The 22,695-nt window shown below is 40.3% G+C and overlaps 1 protein-coding gene across 8 annotated transcripts in view; it reads left to right on the forward strand.

Annotated features, from left to right (window-relative positions):
• Positions 1 to 22,695, forward strand: part of THRB (thyroid hormone receptor beta) — a 273,610-nt gene that overhangs the window by 68,775 nt on the left and 182,140 nt on the right. The gene's annotated exons all lie outside the window — the stretch shown is intronic.

Genomic DNA, 22,695 nt, shown 5'->3' on the forward strand with positions numbered 1-22,695 from the left:
AAGATTTCATTATACTATTTCCAGTGAAATATTCAGGTAATTCTGCTGATTTTTAACAAAACTGTCCAACATTTTAGGGTTGATAATAGATAGTTTGAGTCAATATGTTAAAGTATAGATTGAAAAGGGGAAGTCATTACATCCACTAATATGATTATTTGGTTCAGATGTTGCTGCATGTTTTAGTTTTGTTCCCCTCCCTAGTGAAGTTTCTAAATCCCAACAGGCTGACTGCCCAGACTTTGAAACTTGTTTGGTCCTAAGCCATCAAGAGAAATATTTTTTTTTCAGTATATGGTACAATTTCTGCTATTTTGACAGTTAACTTGTTTGCCTGAAAAGAGAGTTGTTTTGCAGTCTGAAAATGAAGTACTGTACCAATGGTATTACCACTGAAAGATATGACTTTGTGCTCAGAATCCCTTTGTGTTTTAAGAAATTTATATGTATGTGCCTTATTGCATGGTTACTAGTGTGTGTAACACCCATGAATGCTAATGAAAGTTACATGAGTAAATAGAGCCCTGTGCATCCAAACAAGAATACTCTCCTTAAGACTGTCGTCCTCGGCTCCTCCTTACAACACAAGTCAGATTACATTTTGGAAATGAATTTTGTATATGTCTGCTAGATAGATAGGAAGGCACAAAAAAGGCAAATGTTACCAACAGGAAGAACAATGCTGCAGGTTTTCAATTTTTTTTATCTCTTCACTTACTGATGAGGATGTTGAGATGCATGTGCCATGTTATGGAATCTATTTGCTGCTGCTTGTATTTGTGCAGATTTTCTGTAAAGTCAAATCACATACAATCGGAGATTTGATGGCAAATTGTTCTGACAGGCAACTGAGCATGACCCTTTTTTATAGTGCTAGAGAAATACCTAAGTACTTTCAAGTGCTATTTTTCAGTTAGCAGTTTTATTTTCATAGACATCCAAAAAGTTCTGATTTTTCTGTTTGTTATTGTTTCCTAACACTGCTCCCCAGTTTAACCATTTTAGACCTTATCAACTGTTAATTTATAGAAGCTTTCAGAATAGCTAACTGATTCATTGCATTGATTCAAAGTCAAACTTCCTCCAATTAGCAGTGCATCATGATGAGCTTTGTCAAACCTGCTGACTTCTAAAACTGCTGCTGTATTTACATAAAATATGCTTTTGGTTTCAGTTGGAATAGGGAGGAGGGCACGTTGAGAAGAAATTAAAAAGCTGTGCAAAGTGTAAACTCTTTGAAATCTCAAATCAATAGTAGTGCGAAATATTAATGAAAAAACCCATGATCAGAACTGTGGTGAAAAAGTAGCGAGGTGTCAACACACATTTTGTTGTTGTTGTGGAAAATATAAAAAAATGTTTATAATAAATACAAACTGCAGACCTCTAAGCAGTGTCACTCTGGAGCGTCTTACTCTGGGCTTTTAAGTGGAATTATTTTTTTTTTAAATGTTGACAGTTGAATTGTGCCTTTAGTCACAGCCGCATTTTGGGGGTAGTATGCAGCAGCTTGTGCCAGTGGGATTTCTGAGAGAGAATGGGGTGAATTCACTGCTGTACTGTGCCACCTTCGCACCAGCCATTGGTTGCCAGGGGATTGATTGTCTCCCTAGGGAATACTCCCATCATAAGAACTTTTGTAGTGTGCAGTGCTAACACGGGTGTTGGGCAACGTGCTGGCTGATGTGGAGGGGCAGGACTCACTCCATCTTGGGTCCTTTGAAGTAGCTAGTCCCAGCAGTGACTCTAGCCCTGAGCAGCCCTTGTACATTGTGTGCAACAGCTGCCATCATGCCTGACTTCTAAATGGGGATACAAGTCAAAAGGCGCCTTTTGCCCTGCTTTTTCCCCTGCACAAGGACTGGGCACAATATTGCCCAACATGAATTGTTTGTGTTTGTGGTACAGCACCTAGCACAAGAGGACCTTGATTAAAGCTCTGGTGTGCTACTGTAATGTAAATAGTAATCACTAATTAGTATGGCATTACAGCATCAGCAGAAGTTTTCTCACATTGCCCCAATACATTTTCTCAGATCATGAATGGAAATGGTTAAATCTCCTCCTCCGTTCACTCCCGAGCATCTGTCCTGGGACCGCCAAGAAAAGAGCTTGTTAGCCCTGTTTAAAAATGGGTTTTGTGATGCTGACATCCAGTTATCGGATACTCCTGTGAGATCACCAATGTGTTTGGCACAGGATACCAAGTAGCATTTAGAGGTCAATAATTTTTGGTAACTACCATCCTGGGCTCATTTTGAACTGAATGGGTAGACTGAAGATGGAAGGTGCTATATCCCATTGTCATTTCCCCAAATATACAAGAGCTTGGGAATGGAATACCATTACTTCTGGTAGCCAGAGAAACCTGTGCCTGCAAGGGGACAGGAAAGTACACTCAGATATTAGAAAACTTGCTACAAATGTTTTTAATATCGTTTCTCTGACATTTGTTTGAATTGAGGATTCTGGGTACTGATTCATAGTCCCTCTTCAGTTGCCTAAACACCACACAATCCTCCTGTAACACACCACAGCAGCTGTCCCACACCAGCAGCAGCCTAACCTGGCCCTTCCATTCTGAGTTGTAACTTGTTAAACATGCTTGAAACTCCAACAGGCTTAAGGAACTCAATCTAATTAACTTCCTGAAGACAATTTTAAGAGGCGACTTGATTATGGTCTATAAGCAGGTTTGGAAGGATTAGATTTTTCATCAGTAAATGTCAGTAAACATTGATTTCAACATGCACACTCAAACCAATGAAAAAATATTTCCTTAGATGATGATTGAAATTTACAGCTAGACAAGATGAGAAAAATGCTGCTTGAGAACTTACTTAATGTGTATAAAATGTGCTGTAATGGCAGTATTACACCATTATTGACACCTCCCCACAATGTGAAAATGTAAAATAGGAAAAAAATGCTTAAAATAAACTACCAAAAATATAAATATTGAATTCTGCCAAGTCTATCTATGAGTACCTACACAGGGAGAAGATATTTGACATTAGAGGCCTCTTTAATCTAAACGAAATAAGATTCAATGGCTGACATTTGAAGCAAGATAAATTCATACTGGAAATAAAGCCTTGGAGAAGGGGGCGGGCAGGGGCATGGCCTCAGGGAAGGGGGCAGGGCAAGGGCTGAGCAGGGACTTGGGGTCCCTGAAAATTTTAAAATCAAAATGGGGGAATTTGGGTTGTTAAAGCTTGAGAGCCACTGCCTTATACGATATAGGCTGCCACAGACATGGATTGGTCCTGCTTTGAGCAGGGGGTTGGACTAGATGACCTCCTGAGATCCCTTCCAACCCTAACCTTCTATGATTCTATGGAATTTTCAGTACTATCACTGAGGTAGGTTGCTGTTGTTTTATGGTGACTGAATGATATCAGCTGAGAAAGGAAGAGTCTTTGAATTAATTCCTGAAGAGATTGATTAGTGGGCAGAATGCAGCTGATTTAGTGACATACACATTTGCAATACATAACAGTAATGTTAATGAGCCAGATCCAGAAGTTCTTGCTCAGTTTTTACTCAGGCCTTACTCAAGACAAAATTCTCATTTGTCTGAATGACGGCTGCATGATTTAGCCTAATTTATTCAATGACTTGCAGTTCATACTAAAGTTATTCAGTCCCATATGTGATGGTTATCAAGCTACCTGTGTGGTCTAATTAGGAAATCCTTAATTTCTCCCTAAAATAAGGTGAGAATTTTTTTAAGTTATTCTGGCAATGTCCTGTAAATGCCATTCTTTGAACAAGACCTATTTCAGGTCTGGTGTATCTGAAATTACTGTACCATTAGACCATGTAGGGTAAATTTTCAGCAGATAAGATAGAACTCCCAATTTATTGTAAACCACTTTGCACAGTATTGAAAATGTATGGAGATATACATCTTTGCTTGGGGCCCTGCACTTGAATCCTTGGATAGTATAGGAGGAAAGGCTCTTCACTTCTTATCTGTTACAAGAAAGTGCATCCTAATTTTATTGGACTGGAGACAGCAGATCCTACAGTGAGCAAATGAGAAATGGCTTTTAAGGGGTTTATTGAAGAAATAATTTTATTTACTGTCAAGAGGGAACCTGATACATTGCACAGAAAAAATATATAGAGATCTCATCCTTTTCTATTAATGTGATAGGCTCATTGCTATAAATGTACATTATATTATTAACTTTAATATCCAAGCACTTTCTTAAATGTCATTTATATATCATACAAAAGCTTTTCTACAATAATATTGAAAATTTGACCTAAATAATAAAAGCAAGGAAATTCAACAGTAAGACTGACACTGTAGGCCTAATTCGGATCTCCCTTAAACCAGGAGTAGCTTCACTGAAGTCAGTGGAGTCATGCTGGTGGAAAATCGGTCTAAGTGAGATTAGAATCAGATCCTCCATCCTTAATGCACCTATTGAACCTAGATGATATAGCATCTCTGGAAGGAACTGGTATTATTTTGGGCAGAATGCTATAACAAGGAGTAATTACCTAAAGCTATGGGCAAAATTCTGACGGGAGGGTTGCCCTATGTAACCGCCAAAAAATGTCAAGGGACAGAATTTTCTACTCCAATTCTGGATCTGCTTCAAAGCCTAATAAAAGGCCATTCTGCAAGCCTTCCATAAAGGAGCATTCCAGAAGGAGGCCTAGGGGATGAGATTACTTGATCCTTGTATTTCAACATGTATGCCCTTTGAACCATCAGCAGGTTTTGAGCACGCTCTATACACAGATTACTCCTATTATTTTCCTCAGTAATGGGGCCATGGTCATCTAGAATGGGCTTTTGATCATGCCTTCATAGTGTTTTTAACTACTTGGACTTGTGGGCAGCTACAACTTCAGCATTTTATAAACAAGGGAGGTTGATGATATGTTCAGTTTGGTTTGCATTTGGTTAACTCTTGGATGGTTCTTTCTTCGTACATGTGATTGAGGGGTTTTCTATGTTGGGTGGAAAACCAAACTTTTAGGCATTTGCTAGATTATTTCTTAGCATTATAGTATATTGATCTTCAAATGGGAAAATGTAGCAACCTATTCATAACACTCAAAAGAGAAAGAAATGGGAAGAAAAGGGTTGGGGGGTAAAGAATCAGTTGTTCAGAATAGACTCTTTAAATCATCAGCTACTACCACAAAGTCACTGTTAAAGGATATCTCAGTTCTGAAAAATGGCATCTCGGTTCTGAAAGAGCATTTTTTCTTGTGCAGTGAGAAAATTGCTGGCTCCATTATCAAATTTATTTGAAGCATCTATTGTTACTGTTTCCTTCTGAAGGAAAGCTCATATCTGAGGAACTTAATGTAAATGAAATAGTCTTCAGGACGAAAGAAAAAACTGTTCAACTGAACAATGGTATAGGATGCAGGGCAGTTAATTGAGAAAATCATGAAGGATTATAGATGGCATTTCTTGGTGTTTGCAAATAGCATTACTATTGGAGCATGATAGCCCTCAAAAATAAATGAAAGTGAAATGTGGTTGAGTTGTGGTCAGGGGTGTTCTTGTGACTCATTGCAAATGCACTGCTGGCCCAGGATTTTGTATTCATATTAAAAAGATTGAAGATATTTGACTGAGTTCAAAAACTATTGAAAATCTTGTTTTGTGGTCTTTGTTTACATAATTATTTCCAGTCTCCAAAGACAATTCTGTACTTTGTCTAGGTAGCACACTGGCATCTTAAAATAAATGTGCCTTTCGTTCTAGTTCATGTACTGGGTTAGACTTGAGTTCAGTGGCGGAAGAGTACTCTGATGCATACACTGTATTTAGAATGTCTGTTCAAATAAGATTTAAAAATATTGGGTTCACTGTTGCACAACACTGAAACTCTTGATTCAGTGGAGTTTTGCTGCATTGAGAGAACTGGACAGCTGGTATGTTCTCTCTTTGCTAAACGGAAAATTGACTTTTTGTGGTTTATTTTTTAAAAATAAGACGCTATTAAGTATATGTAGCTATTAAGTCCAGCTCTGTAGTTGTAGCAAGGAAGTACTGAAGTAATTCCAGTGCATCAGGGACATGTTTGTCTTCATTCACATTTTAGAAAGATGGATCTGGCTTCAGTAAGGATAGCCTGGTCCGGGGTGTGTGCTACAGCCACTGGGAGAGATTTGCATTTATGCAGTGCTCTTTATTAAATGAGTTTTACAGCACCACTGCTTAAAATTGCCAAGTTGGCCAAACAGATGAACTTACTGTCAGCATGGGAGAGTGGCATACCATTTTAGCATGACTCCTTTAATCTGATGCATTCTATGGTACAGTATGGGCACATAAATCAACCATTGGTGGAGGGAAGGAACCAGGGGGAACGGAGCATATGAGAAGTCCTGTTCTTCTCTTGGTAATGTCAGCATGCTCTTAATTTATGGACACATTGGAAGGACAAGCGACAGCTTCTGTCCCTCTCATTTTACAAAGCAGTGACCTCAGCATCACATCTACTGTCTACCTGCAAGGGCCCTTTCTACCAAAACATGTTTCAGGTTACTGCACCCCGACTATCCAGAAAGCATTTCTGAACAAAAGCAGTCCCCTCAATCATTCACTGAGCTGCATGAAAATGTGGCAAAGGCCTTGAAGTTAAGTGCAGTTTCAAGTGTACAGATAACCACAGATGTGTGGGCAAGTGGGTAGATCAGAGATTGTGGGGAAGTGACTGCCCACTGAATGTCCTTAGTTCCATTCAACCTTCAGCAACTCCCTCACTCCCAACCCCAGGTCCCTGAGGGTATGTCTACACTGCAATTAAAAACCCGCAGCTGCCTGTGCAAGCTGACTCAAGCTAAGGGGCTGTTTAATTGCAATGTAGACATCCAAGCTTGGGCTGCAGCCTGATCCGGAATGTCTACACTGCAGTTGAACAGCCCCATAACCCAAGCCCTGTGAGCCCAAGTCAGTTGGCACGGGCCAGACACAGTTGTCTAACTTCAGTATATACATAGCCCACCACTGAGGGTATCTAGAAACTGCTGCTGATCTCGTGCTGAAATCTACAAATGCTTTTAAGTCATTCTTGTTCATCATCATCCATGGAGCTAATGTTTGTTCTGTTGTTTCCATTTTCTCCTCTGTGGTTTTGCTTAATTCACCTTTAATACAGTACTCTTCCTTTAAACACTCTCCTGTGTCCTCTGGTTCTTGGAGTCCAATAGCCTTCTCTTTTCATAATTTAGGATCTGGCTAGTTTGCAATACTACATGGGAGACAGATTGCAAATTACTGAATTTTGTAAATTACGTAAGCAGACAAACAGTAAAAAGAGTATACTGCAACACCAAATGTACGTTATTCACTCATTTGACAGGTCTAGTTAATTATTTGTTATATTGTAGTAGGATTAAGTCTTAGAAACATGATTCAACTATAACATATCTTTTCTGAGAAGTGAGAAAATACCACCATTTATTCGTGTGCAAACTGTGGGGTGTGCAAATTAGTGAGCTTCTACTAGACTTGCGTAGGAAAGTTTTTAGAATCGCTCACAGCTTGTTAATAAATTTTACTGATAGGTAGTGAATCCAAAACTAACTCAGAACTAGGCAAGACTCTACCTGTGCTGGCAAAACCAGAACACAATGACTTATGTTTTGCCAAAATGAAAACACAGCTTCCTCAAGCAACGTGTAGTTTTACTGAGCGTGCAACTTACTAGAAGGCAAAGACATATCTATAAGTCACAACCATACTGGAAAAGTAGATGTCAAGATTAATTTTCTTAGCATGATAGGATAGCATATTTCTACAAAAGAAATATGTAGTCAATAGTAATATTTTTCCCTCCCCAACTATTGAGAGGTGCCGATGTTTTAGCTTTTTATTCAAAGTAAGAATTAATTAACTATTAAGCAGAAATGTGCAGCTTTATGTGCATAAGCTTAAAGTAAACTTTGCTATGTGTGTCCAAAGGTAGTTACAAGGAGGCTTAGGTACCTTCAGAACATGGATGGTTTATCTTGGCAAGGATAAAATAAAATAGGAAATAAAAAAAAACAGCACAAATCAAACCCCAAGCCCACATTCCCTCATTTTATTGAGCTGGGTTGCACAGAGAGGCAAATTGTTTAAAATTCAATTAAAAAAAGAAAAAAGATCCCTTCAAAAGGATGTTTTTTCTTTTTAACTTCAAAGCCCCATCTCCACTCCTCTTCCTCAGAGGATGGAATGTAAAGTGTGAGTGACCTTCATTAGCCACCCTGATGGGCCAGTTTCAAATTCTTCAACCTTTTATGATATGCAAGCTGCTATACAGAGAGGGTTCAATTGCACAATATGCACAGATCCATGAGTCGGGGTAAGTGCAGATGCACATCGCTCTAAGAGGAGCACCACTTCAGGAGACACAAACTATTCCAGGGCTGCTTGGTGCAAACAGGAGTGCAGACTGCCATTAGCATAGTGCAGATTGTTCCTCAACAGAACACTTCCCCTGTTCCATGGATTTGAGCAGAGTGAGGATGGAGGGCATGGGCTCTCATCCTTTCCGACCCAACCTCCCTTGTGTTATATTTTTTTGGTGGTTTGCTCCTCCGAGGGAGCAAGGCTTGAGCAGTCTCTATTGTGTTTGCCCTTACGTGGGCTCCAAAATGGGAGAGGATCCTTGCCCTGCTTTCCCTTTCTACTCATCTGCACAAAAACAGGTGATAGTATAATCCAGGGTTGATAACAACTTGTGTTTGTTATGTAGTGTGATAGGAGGATCTCTTCCTGGAACTAGTGACTCCAGAGGCAATCATTGGGCTTTTGTCTAAGTCAAACCTACTGGCTGGATCTAGCTATTAAAGTTTTGCCCAGTTACAAACACTTTCCCCTCCGTCCCTGGGTCAGAATAAGACCATGAGCAGCATTTGCCTTACTATCATTTTGTGAAACTCTTTTCTGGGAAGTTAATTTAAAAAAACATCTGCCCTCTCCTAGAGTCAGAATGTTAATTTGCTTAGTAAAGGTAAAAACATAAAATTGCAGAGAAAAATAATCTAATAGATACCTACCCTTTAAACCTGTGTGTGCCTCATAAGAGGTTAGCATGTTTTCAGGTCTGCACTGAAGTGACACAGAAAATCGAGGAAAAAAATCCTCCTCAGAAACCTTTGACCCTTAACGCAGAAAGCAGCACTGAAGTTCTGCAGAACATCACAGGTCCCTGATTAAAGCATAAATTGCAGTTTGTTTGTAGGTTATAGGGTATGATAAATTGAGAGAGAACCCTCAGGATCAGGTTTGAAATTCCTGGTTTCCTTCGGACTTATTTCACCAAATCCACCTGTCTCCTGCCCCAGACATATGATGGTGCAGGAAGCCTTTTTTCAGCTAATTGTGGAGTAGAATAATATACTACATCTTTAAGCCAAAGAAACAGGGATATGAGGTCATACAGGAAAATAAAAAAGATTGGTGTTGAGCCACTTGTGAATACCTGACATAAAGGAATAATCATATTTAACTTTGATGCCAAGAATCGGGATCCCCAGTAATTAAGCATGATACAGAACTACATTATCTCTTAAATCCTTGGTGTTGGAAGTCACATTTCCAGGCATGAACTCCATAGCTGGAAATTAACCCATTGGAAACTACCGGGAAGGAAGGATTAATGCCAGGAGCTCCACATACCTGGCAGCAAAAGATTAATGAAAATGGCAAGAAGCGTTCCCTACTCTAGGCAACCAATACTGGACCTATCAGAATGGGAAAGTGGCATGCTGTGCTTGGTGGCATCCGCTTTATGGGACTGGATTTGTTGTTCTGTGTTTTTCAAATTATTTTTAACTGCATTGAGAACTAGTCACATCCACAAGAAGACTGAAAGGAGGTTAAACCTGTTCCTCACTACTTTACTGTAGCCATCTGGCCTTGCCCTATCACATTAGGTAACATTCTGAAACTACTGGTTCTGATTGTCATAATATCATGTTCCCCTTGTAAATCTGTTCATAATCCTTTTAGATCCTCTTGACCTTTTCCACCTTCTCTAGAATGCCAATGGAATATGTTCAAACAAAAAATGGTTCTTACCTTTTAAAAACTATATGTGGTATAACATGATCGTTAAGTGTTATGATTAATTGTGATCAAGAAGGGAAAAAAAGGAAAGTGATTTGCAAATGAGTATATCATACATGTCTGGAAAATGGGCTGTTTGGTGTGTTCATTGGTAGGTTTTAATGATTCAGGTTAGATTAAGCTAGATCTGTATGAGAGACAGAAAACAAACTGATTCTTTTAAAGAAAATAGAAAACTAGAGGGGTTTTTAAAAATAACTCAGACACTTTGGCTGATTGTTGAATTTTCATTTAATCCATGAACCAAACGGAAACTATTTGAAGTTTTAGGGTGATTTTCTGCCCTTAGCTATACTCATGTTCATACAACCATGTAGGGCTGCACAGGTGGGACTGAAGCAATGGATCCTTAGGCTCTACTTTCCAAAATTTCTGAGTTTAGCAACTGCTAAAATTAGTTGTGACCAAACAAAATTATTACCCAGTTAAGTACAGCCTGACTGGCGTCCTGAGAAGAGTAACAAAGATGATCAGTTATATACATTACGTTACATCCTTTCCATCCCAATGTTGGTGCACAAAGCAGAAACTAGTCTTTTCCATTCCTCTGTCATTTGCTGCTGCTTCCTTCAGTTCTAGGGTGTTGAGATCAACTGTTCTGCTCTCCCTCCTAAGGGTTCTTCTGAAGTCTTTCCAACCCATTCCCAGACTCTCTGGTAGGCATTTATTTTCGAAGGTGTCTAGTTTTCTAACATTTTAGTGGATCTCCAGTTCTCATAGCTGTATATTAGTACTGAGATTACATTTGAATTGAAAATTCTCTGTTTTGTTCTGATGCTTTAAATATTGATTTCATCAGTTGAGTTTAGTAAATGCTGTGGATGCCTGTCCTATTCTTGATGTCATTTCCTTCTTAGGGTCTCCGTTGGCCAATGTGATGCTGCCCAAGTAGGTGAACTCTTCAACTTTCTTCATATTTTTCCCTTCTAATGTGACGTTACTGTTTGAAGTCTGGGTTTAAAGACTATTTATTTTAGCTTAACTAATTTTGAGCCCTGCTTTTCCTGGTGTTTTTGCCAGGTTGTCTGTTTTTGTAACTTTTTGTGCTCAGTAGGGCAATATCATCAGCAAAGTCTAGGTCTTCTAGACATTTGTACGTAAGAACAGCCACACTGGGTCAGACCAGTGGTCCCTCTAACCCAGTATCCTGTCTTCTGACAGTGGCTGCTGCCAGATGCTTCAGAGGGAATGAACAGAATAGGGCAATTTCTAGTGATCCATCCTCTGTCATCCAATCTACACCTCTGGCAGATGGAGGTTTAGGGACACCTGGAGCATGGAGTTGCATCCTTCACCATCTTTGCTAATAGCCATTGATTGACCTATTCTATGAACTTGTCTAATTCTTTCTTGAAGCCAGGGGATGTTTTGAAGGCCAAAAGTATAACTGGAAATGAGTTCCATGGGTTGGCTGTGCATTGTGTGAAAAAAATCTCCTTTAGTTTCTTTTAAACTTGCTGCCTATTAATTTCATCGAGTGACCTCTAGTTCTTGTGTTATGTGAAGGGGTAAATAACACTTCCTTATTTACTTTCTCCACACCATTCATGATTTTATAGATCTCTATCATATATTCCCTTTGTCAGCTCTTTTCTAAACTGAAGAATCCCAGTCTTTTTAATCTTTCCTCATATGAAAGCTGTTCCACACCCCTAATAATTTTTGTTGCCATCCTCTGTACCTTTTCTAGTTCTAATATATCTTTTTGGGGAGGTGGCAACCAGAATTGCACACGATAGTCAACGTGTGGTGTGCCATGGATTTATATAGTGGCATTATCATTTTTTTTATTTTATTATCTATCCCTTCCTTAATGGTTCCTAACATTTTGTTAGCATTTTGTCACCCAGTTTAGTTAGATCCCTTTGTAACGCTTCACAGTCAGCTTTGGACTTAACTATCTTGAGTAATTTTGTATTGTCTGCAAATTTTGCCACCTCACCGTTCATCCTCTTTTCCAAATGATTTATTAATATAATTGAATGACACAGATCCCAACACCTCTCTCTGTTGTGAAAACTGACCATTTATTCCTACCCTTTGTTTCCTGTCTTTTATGCAGTTACTGATCCATGAGAGAATCTTCCTTCTTATCCCATGACTGTTTAGTTTGCTTAAGAGTCTTTGGTGAGAGACCTTGTCAAAGACTTTCTGAAAGTCCAAGTACACAATAGATCACCCTTGTCTGCATGCTTGTTGACACTCTCAAAGAATTGTAATAGATTGGCGAGGCATGATTTCCCTTTATAAAAATCATGTTGACTCTTCACCAACAAATCGTGTTCATCTATGTGTCTGATAATGCTGTTCTTTTCTATAGTTTCAACCAGTTTGCCTGACAGTGAAGTTAGGTTTACCACCCTGTAATTACCAAGATCACCTCTGGAGTCTTTTTTAAAAATATCAGCATTACATTAGCTACCCTCCAGTCATCGGGTACAGAGGCTGATTTAAGGGACAGGTTACATACTGCAATTTCATATTTGAGTTCCTTCAGAACTCTTGGGTGAATACCATCTGGTCCTGGTGAGTTATGACTGATTAATTTATCGATTTGTTCCAAATCCTCCTCTTCTGACACCTCTATCTGGGACAGTTTCTCAGATTTGTCACCTAAAAATAATGGCTCAAGTGTGGGGATCTCCCTCATGTCTTCTGTAGTGAAAACCAATGCAAAGAATTCATTCAGCTTCTCTGTAATAGCCTTGTCTTCCTTGAATGGTCCTTTAGTACCTTGATCATCCAGTGGTCCCACTGATTGTTGGGAAGGCTTCCTGCTTCTAGTGAACTTTCAAAAACTAATAGCAAATTATTTTTATCTTTAGCTAGTTGCTCTTCAAATTATTTCTTGGCCTGCCTTAACTTTTCTATTTGACTCACTAGAGCTTATGCATTTTTTATTTTCCTCAATAGGATCTGACTTACAATTTTTAGAGGATGCCTTTTTGCTTCTAAGCACTCCTTTTATTCTGCTGTTAAGCCAGGATGGCTTTTTTGGGTCCTATTACTAGGTTTTTTGGACGGGTATACCTTTAGTTTGAGCCTATATTATGGTGTTTTTAAATAATTTCCATGCTGTTTGCAAACATTTCATCCTTGTGACTATTCTTTTTAATTTCCATTTAACTAGCTTTTTCATTTTTGTTTAGTTCCCCTTTTGAAGTTAAATGCTATTGTGGTTTCTTTGGCATTTTCCCCCTTACAAGGATGTTAAATTTAATTACATTATGGTCGCTATTAGTGAGTGGTTTACCTATATTCACTACTTGGACTAGATTCTGTGCTCCACTTAGGACTAAATCAAGAATTGCTTCTCCCATTGTGGGTTCCAGGGCAAGCTGCTCCAAGAAACAGTCAGTTTTGGTGTTTAGAGGTTTTATCTCTCCATCCCTTCCTGAAGTGACATATACCCAGTCATAGGAGGATAGTTGAAGTCCCACATTATTATTGCATTTTCTGCCTTTGTAGCCTCTCTAATCTCCCTGAGTATTTCACCATCATCCTAGTCAGGTGGTCATTAGTATATTCCTACTGCTATACTCTTATTGTTCAAGCATGGAATTCTATTCAAAGTGATTCTTTGGTACAGTTTGATTCATTTAAGATTTTTACTATTTGACTCTATGCTTTCTTTCACATATAGTGCCACCCTCCCCACCAGCATGAACTATACTGTCATTCCTATGTATTTTGTCCCGTGGTATTACTGCGTTCCCAATGATTAGGCTCATTCCACCAAGTTTCTGCAGTGCCTGTTATATCAATATCCTCATTTAATGCCAACCACTCTAGTTCACCCATCTTAGTATTTAGACTTCTAGCATTTGTATGTAAGCACTTGCACATTTGATCAATATTCAGTTTCTTACCTTTATGAGTTATACTTAAATGGGACTCTTTTCTGTTTGACTGTTCCTCACTAGCTCCTACCTGTACTTTACCAACTTCTTTCCTAACATCTTTACTTAGGACATAGAGTTCCCCCTTTCATAACTTCATCCCTAAGGGATGTCCTTGCTTGAACCATGTGCTCCTCTGCACCTGTTGGCTTGTCCACTCCCTCCCTACCCCCCAGCCCTTAGTTTAAAATCCTCTACAACCTTTTAAATGTTACTGTACATGCCAGAAGTCTGGTTCTGTTTTGGTGTATGTGTAGCCCATCCTTCCTGTATAAGCTCCTCCTTTCCCAGTTCCTAATAAACCCCTTCTCCCCACACCATCTTCTCATCTGCACACTGAGACCCTGCAGTTTTGCCTGTTTTTCTGGCCCTGCGTATGGAACTGGAAGCATTTCAGAGAATGCTACCATGGAGGTCTTGGACTTTAATCTCTTACCTAGCAGCCTAAATTTGACCTACAGGACTCTCTCCTACCTGTCTCTGTCATTGGTACCAACATGAACCATGACCACCGGCTCCTCCCCAGCACTGCATCTTGGTCTTTCTCGCTGTCCTGTGATATCTGCAACCTTCACACCCAGCAGGAAATTTACCATGCAGTCCTCCCAGCCATCACAAACCCAGTTATCTATATTTCTAATAATTGACTCCCCCATTACTATTACCTTGTTCTTCCTAGTAACTGGGGTTCCCTCTCCAGGAAGGATATCGCAGTGTGAGAGGATATCATGACATCATTTGGAAGGAGGGTCCAACCATGGGATTGTTTCCTTCCATTCCAGCTTGATGTTCTTCTTCCCCAAGACTTTCATTCTCCCTAACAGCACGGAGGCTGTCAGCCTGGGGGTGGGACTGCTCTATTGTGTCCCTGAAAGTCTCTTCTGTGTATCTCTTTGTCTCACTTAATTCCTCCAGTTTAGCCACTCTGGCCTTACGAGCCCATGTTGTGTCTCTGAGGTCTATGAGTTGCTTAAGGCACATGCACACACATGGCTGCAGCAGAAGGCGGGTAGTAATATATGCTGCATTCAGTGCATTAAACTGGGTAGCCCCCACTCTGCTGCTGGACTTCTGCCTGCATTATTTTTACTCCTGCTGGGGTTTGTTTTTTGGGTTTTGGAGGGGCTATTGGCTTACGTTTAGAGTATATTTGTTGGGTGTATTGCGTCTTTTTTCTCTTTCTCCTACCCTACTCACCCCCACCCCACACAACAGCCCACAGTTTTTTTTCTAGGGGAGTATTCTGATGCCCTTCTAGTAGTTAAATTATTACTCCTGAGGTCATTCTGTGCCAAAAAATTGAAAATTCTGCACACAATATTTTAAAATTCTGTAAGTTTTATTTGTCAATAAATAAATGCAGAAGCTCCAACGTGGCAGTGGGGAGCACAGGCCACAGGCTGTACGAAGGTGGGAGATCACCCTATAGCCTCTCCACTCCCAGGACACGTACTTGGTGAGGCTGCACCCGACCCTGATACAGCACACGGCCCGGGCCTGCCCCAGAAACACCCTGGGGCCCTGCCCCTCTTCCCCAGGTGCACTGGGCATGAGTTAGGCAGGCTCAACCAGGCAGGATCCAGTGTGGAGGGGCTCAGTGTGGGGGGATCCAGGTGTGGAGTGAGAGGATTCTGTGTGGGACAATCTGGGTGCAGGCAGCTCAGTGCTTGGTCTAGGTATGGGGGGATCTGGATGCACAGAGGCTCGTTGGGGGGATTCCAGGTGCAGGGGCAATGGGACTCTGCAGGGACTTCCGGGTGAAAGTGGTTGGGGCTCAGTGCAGGGGTCTGGATGTGGGGGTCTCAGCAGGGAAATCTGGGTTCTGGGAAAGTGGGACTTGATGGGGTGGGGGTCTGGGTGCAGTTAATTAGGGGTCAGTGGTATGGGGGTCTGGATGTGGGGGCTCAGGCTCGTCAGGGTGGGAGTTTGAATGCAGGGAGCTCAGTCGGGGTGGTTTGGGTGCAGCGATGGGGGTCCAGAGATGGGGGGGTCTGGATGCAGGGGGTTCCAGATGCAGGAGTTGAGGTTCAATGGGATGGGGTGCGGGTATCAAGGGCTAGGGGGTTCTGGGGGAGGGTCAGGCTTGGTGGGGGTGTCTGGGTATGGGAGGTCCAGATGCACAGGGTTTGGGCGGATGGGGGAGCAGCTCCCCACACAGTGACCACTCCCCCTGCAGCTCAGGAGCAATGGGGGCAGGAAGCAGGGGAGGATGGTGAACTTTCTGCAGCTGGGGGAGGTTTCTGGGGTGGGTCTGACACAGACCCAACCACTCCTTGCAGGGGAAGAGGAAATCCCATGCTCTCCTGCCTCTAGCCCAGCTGGGACTAGCAGCTGATCCTGGCTCTGGGTAAGAGCCACTGACTGAGGTGTCCCCAGCCCTGTGGTGATTTACGGTCTCTGCTGGATGCTCTGGGTGCCTGAAACGATGTACCTGCGCAGCTAGGGAGTGGTGTGTGACTGCTCTTGCGGCGTCCCTTTCCTTCCCTGTCAGAAAGTCATTTTTCTGTGGGGAAGCAAAGAAATCTGCGGGGGACATGAATTCTGCGCACACGCAGTGGCACAGAATTCCCCCAGGAGTAATAATGATTATACTCCCTCAGCCTCTTCCCCCATCATTCAACTTTTGCTGCAGCCAAACTCTACTTACTTTGGTAGCTTGATCTGGCTTGTGCTCTCTCATTCTGTCCTCAGGCGCTCTCTGCCCAAGAGTTTGCTGTCTGCCCATGCTATACCAGTGTTTGTGTTGCTAATATACATCTTCTTTATCCAGTCTATAGCACAGTCAAATGGAGTCATGAGAAGAGTAACAAAAATGAGCAGTAGACTTGAGGACAGATTAAGAGAGCTAAATAAGTATATTTCATCTACGAGAATGGTGGGACCAAGGCCCTGATAAGAGTCTAAACACCTAGGATGGAGGGGAATTATTTTGGATGATGCATTGGAGTACAAGTGATACGAAACTGAAAACAGCAGGGCAAATGAGGATGGATGTCAGGAAAAGCTGCATGCTGTTGAGATGTATTAAGCTGCTGAAGTCTTCCACCAAGGACAGCAGTGGAATAATCTTCCAAGAAAAGTGGTGGAAGCCCTATTGCTTGGGATATTTAAAACTTGACTGAGCAAAATGATAGAAAATATACTCTAAAAACTAAGGAGCAAATCTGCATGGTGGGAGATGGGCTGGCTGAGCTATCAGGTGTTTCCCACCTCTCACTTTTGTAATTCAGCGATTTAATAATAACACGCTTGAGACCCGGTCTAAGAGTCAGACTCAATGACTACTGAAATCAAGCGGAAGACTCCCATTGACTTCAGTGGGCTTTGGATCAGACCATAAAGCATGAAGATTTAAAAAAAAAAAAAACAAATTATCCCAGGGTTTGGCTTTGGCGGTTGGCCACACAGGGAGGAGCAAAATGTGCTATAACTTGCTTCAGACACAACTGAGTTTAACAATGGCTGGTTTTGTAGATAGTGCCTTTGGGTATAGTCAAAGAGCACTTGCTCACATCTACTCGCTGAGCCAAAGGAAAACTTCCCCAGTTCTTTTCTCAGTCATTTATTTTCTCTGACTCAGAACACCTGGTTGCCGATGGCTAAATAAAGATAATTAGCCTTTAATTATTACATTTTATTTTCATCTGTTCTGCATGTTCTGAGACTTCTATCACCAGCAAAGAGTAGGGAAGCAACTTTTCCACAGATGAATTAACCTTTTGCCTACCAATCTTTCTGGATGTGTCCCACGTGGTATTACACTTCCAGTGGAGAGAGAACTGCTTTCTCTGGAATGAGTCTGTACAGTTACTAGTTATATATTGTACTTCCTTATGTGGGTAGCTGGTCTTAGTAGTGTGGGGGTGCACATGTTCCATGAAATGTAATTCCCCAAATCCTTCCCTCCCCCTCCCCCTACCAGTGATGTTCACCTTTGGGAACTCTTCACAAGCCTTTGAGTATACAGATTACTTATATCTTGAGCTATGAGGTTTTATAAAGTCAAATTATTCCGGCATTCAGTCCATGGTTGGAAATTAATTTACTGGGAAGGTCTAACAAGGCAGGATTAATAGCAATGAGCATTTTTCTTGCATTTTGCTAATATAAATTTGCAATTTATTATATGTTTAGTTGTTAAATTTTAGCTCTGCTTCACACTATGTAGGCGATACGAACTGAGTTATGGAAAAGGCTGTCAAAGGCATAAATGGTAGTTAGACACCTAACTCCCACTGAAAGTTCATGGGAATTAGGCACCTGATTTCCATTTGTCCCTTTGAAAATATCCCCTATTAACAATAAAACGGTATACCTGAATGCTAATTTCTATGTAAATACCCAGACTGCTCTTCCAGTTCATATCTTGCTTTATAGAAGCACTGCTGAATTCTACATTTTGGAGATAAACCAAACAATTTGGGACCGCTTGTACGTGTACTAATTTTAAAAAAATATTAATTTATTTTAGAAATAGGAGAAATTAAGTCTCTGACAGTGGGCAGAAATTGATCTGCTAGTATACATTTTAAAGTGAAGTGGTATTTTTGGAGCGGATGTAAAATTCCTTTTTATATCCCAAACCTATATAATGTATTTCATGGGTGTCCACAAAGTCTTCGTGTGCAATTCATATTTTACGCCCTTCTCAGCCCTTAGCCCGTAAAATCCTGGTACTTTTATTAAAAAAAAAAAAATCCAATGAGTGTATTTTAGATTCTGTATCCCAACTGTTTAATCCAGTTTTATAACTTGCTTAGAACAGCTGAGTGACTATTTTCAGCATTTTGCTTTGCAAAAAGATAAAAAATATTACGAGGCAATATCCTCAGTTGGTATAAATTGTCATAATTTCACAGAAGTAAGTACAGCTCCATTGACTGCCCCAAATTCTTGTTGGACTGTTTGTTGATGCTGTTGTGCTATATTGTAATTCTGAAGAAAATATTAATATTTGCCTTTTATGTCTGTGTTTCATGTTTTTCATCCAAGACATGAACATAGGAGTTATTTTTCCTATTTCACATGCATCCAGAGATATCTCTCAGTACACAAGATGTTGGTACAGAATGAACATGATACAAACGGTCATTTTTGGACCCTCTCTGGCTAAGAGCTGACGTCAAGTCCCCACTATAACTACTATTTTCCATTTAAGGTCCAGTGAAATAACATTTGTCAGACTTCCTATCACATCTAGTACCTAACCTACAAGTGTCTCATCCTCCTTTCTTTCAGTGGTGCAGACATGATCCTTTTTTTGTTCTAAATATCCAACAAGTAGTTAATTTATTTTGTTTTTAAATGGCAGTGTATATTAAGTGTCCTTTTATTGTAATGGGAAAGGGTCACTTGAATATCAAAATAAGCTATGGAAACCAATTGGCCTATTGGAGAAGTGCAGTACCTCGCACGTGGATTTTCCAAATGCTGATTCAGGAACATTATTTATTCCCAAACACTCAGTCTGTTAAAAAAGAGTTAGCAAAGAAAGTGTATTTCAGTCAAGTTCAGGTGACACCCCACAGTAAATTACATTTTCTTTACAAAAATTCTACAGCTTCCAAAAAGCCAAGTGTTGACATATCCGGAAATGAATGGTCAGTCCTTCATCCCTCAGTATCATCATCCCACCCCATCTACACAGATCCACTCAACTTCAACTTTGTCTCTCTGATTTGCTCTTTACTGGGCCTGTGTTATTGGCTGTTTACTGTTGATGCTATATAATTTAAGGGCCTATCTTTCAAATGTGTGAGCATCCACCAGCTCCCAGCAACATCAGTGATCAGAACCTATAAAAATCAAACCCTGACTGCTTGGTAAGGATTTAATAAAGGACATAGTCACCTGGTACATTGTCATGTTAGTGTTCTGTCAGCTTCCTCACAGGGTGATGTGTTGGTGGCATAGAACTTTATGAAGAGAATTCATCCAGGTTTCTGTAAATGCATTTAAAGTTTTCAAGTTTGTATTTTTAGTTACATTGTATAGCAACTGGCACATGTAGAGATTTTTTTCGTAGTTATTAATTTTCCGTATGTTAGTATTATGGTGCTTTGGGAATGGACCCTATAAAATAGAAAATGGGATTTTATAATTTCCTATAAATTTGTTATTTTAATCTAGTCATAATTTTTCTGCAAATTTTAGGGAGGTGAAAATGTTAGGTCTCCCATCAACTTAAAAAGCATGTTATCTGTCTGAAAATTTGCAACCTACTATTGTTCATAAGTAAAACCCAAGATTATTGTGCATAACTGAAAGAGATTAGAAAAAAATGTAGTTTTTGGTATTTTTTTCTTGTTTCACTTTTTGAATTTGCCATCCATGTATAGCGTACTGCCAGTTTCATTGTCTTTCGTTTCTGCTTAGTTGCACTTCCTGAATCATGATCTAGCATGATTACATCACTGTCAGGAGAGAAGCCCCCACAGACTCTAGTTTCAGTTTCAGCTATTGGGGAAAGAAAGATGCACACGCTATATGTGCATAGAGAAGGAATGGGCATGTTTGGCATTGATCTTGGGTCTGTCCTCTCTTCTATGCTGGAAGGATCCTTATAAATATCAACAGGAGTGCAAGAAAAACCGGATTCTTTTTTCTTTTGTAAAGGAATTTTTAAAATTCCATATATGCTACTTACAGGGTGTCCTATAAGAAATTTGAATTTTTAAAACACCAGTCATTTTTTTAAATTCAGGTTAACAGTATCCCTTTAATGCTGGGTGAGCAGTGAGAATTGGATAAAGTGGTCTTTGTGATCTGTGATATACGTTTTTGTGATTCTACCACTAGCCAATCTCACCCCTGAAAAAATTACTAAAAGGCACCTTTTTTCAGACAGTCTAACCAAACCAAGTAGAAACATATCACCCCATTTGTTCCACTCGCTCCATTGAACAGAGTCCTGTTCCAAGTCACCGTCTTGACTTTCAGAGCTCTCCATGGGACTGGCACTAGTTCCATAACCATGGCCTCCCAAAACAACTGTTACATTGGAACAACAATACAGTTGATCAAAGGGGGCAGGGGAACCCGTGAGTGCGGGAGACAGAACTTTCACAGGAACTGGACTTTAGACTATGGAACTTGCTTATGCATAGGAAAAGAATGACGACAGACCTCAACACTTCTAAAAGTTATGCTCTAGTTCAAACAAGAATTAATTCAGGAAAGTTGTATGGCCTATGTGTTATGCAGGAGCAAATTAGATGATCAGAGTGGTACAGTCTGGCCTATGAAACCATGAACCACTTACAGTTTTAAATACAAAATGCATTTGAATAAATTATTTGGACACACTCATGCATATTGACATAATAGAATACCCCTATAAACTAATCAGTCTATTTCTTCTACTAGCTGAGCTCAAAAAGGGAGAGAGATTATTTTTTATTTCAGTTTTTAAGTACTTGGGAGGTGCTCAGATACTACTGTAATGAGATCATATAAATACATGGATGGATGGATAGAGAAAATAAATTAGCATTTATAGCTAAACCATTTGGGAGACACGAGGAGACAAAAAACATTAGGAAAATATCCAAAAAAAAAAAAAAAAAAAAAGACAGGATAACTTTGAAAACAAAGGAGTTTGAAAACGCCAGCCTTGATTCTCCCTCTTGCCATCCCCCTGACCCAAAAAATGTTTCCAAAAATTCTACATTGGGTTGAAGTGTGGCATTGTGACATTCCAGATATTTTTGTGGTATGTTACAGAGGAGTTGAAAAGTCAGGCTTGAAGTTGGAAACTAACTTCACCTTTGACTAGGAAAATATATAAATAAATTAGTAAATGTGTAACTATTTGAAACTTTCCTTACTCAGACAGATCTAAAACTAGTAGTGATGAAGTGGTTCTTAAGCTTTTTTATTCACTGGGCAAACTGCATCTCCTCACTCTGTTTTGAGTGATGTGGCTAAGTTAACTGATATTTTGTGCTTTAGATATGATTGAATTTAAATATGAGGTGATAAAAGTGTGGTGCCTTTTTATCAATGTCTTGGTTTTGTTGGTCTTGTATATTTCTATAAATAACATTCAGTTGAATGAGTATCATATTGATGAGTATGAAAGCCCACCTGCCAACTTTTCAAAGTGAACAAATTAGACAAATTAGAGGATTGGGCAGAAAAAAACCTGATGAGGTTCAACAAGGACAAGTGCAGAGTCCTGCACTTAGGACGGAAGAATCCCATGCACTGCTACAGACTAGGGACCGAATGGCTAGGTAGCAGTTCTGCTGAAAAGGACCTAGGGGTCACAGTGGACGAGAAGCTGGATATGAGTCAACAGTGTGCTCTTGTTGCCAAGAAGGCTAACGGCATTTTGGGCTGTATAAGTAGGGGCATTGCCAGCAGATCGAGGAACGTGATCGTTCCCCTTTATTCGACATTGGTGAGGCCTCATCTGGAATACTGTGTCCAGTTTTGGTCCCCACACTACAAGAAGGATGTGGAAAAATTGGAAAGAGTCCAGCGGAGGGCAACAAAAATGATTAGGGGTCTGGAGCACATGACTTATGAGGAGAGGCTGAGAGAACTGGGATTGTTTAGTCTCCAGAAGAGAAGAATGAGGGGGGATTTGATAGCAGCCTTCAACTACCTGAAGGGGGGTTCCAAAGAGGATGGAGCTCGGCTGTTCTCAGTGGTGGCAGATGACAGAACAAGGAGCAATGGTCTCAAGTTGCAGTGGGG

The sequence above is a fragment of the Malaclemys terrapin genome, chromosome 2 (assembly GCF_027887155.1).
Source record: "Malaclemys terrapin pileata isolate rMalTer1 chromosome 2, rMalTer1.hap1, whole genome shotgun sequence".
NCBI classification, from domain to species: Eukaryota; Metazoa; Chordata; order Testudines; family Emydidae; genus Malaclemys; species Malaclemys terrapin.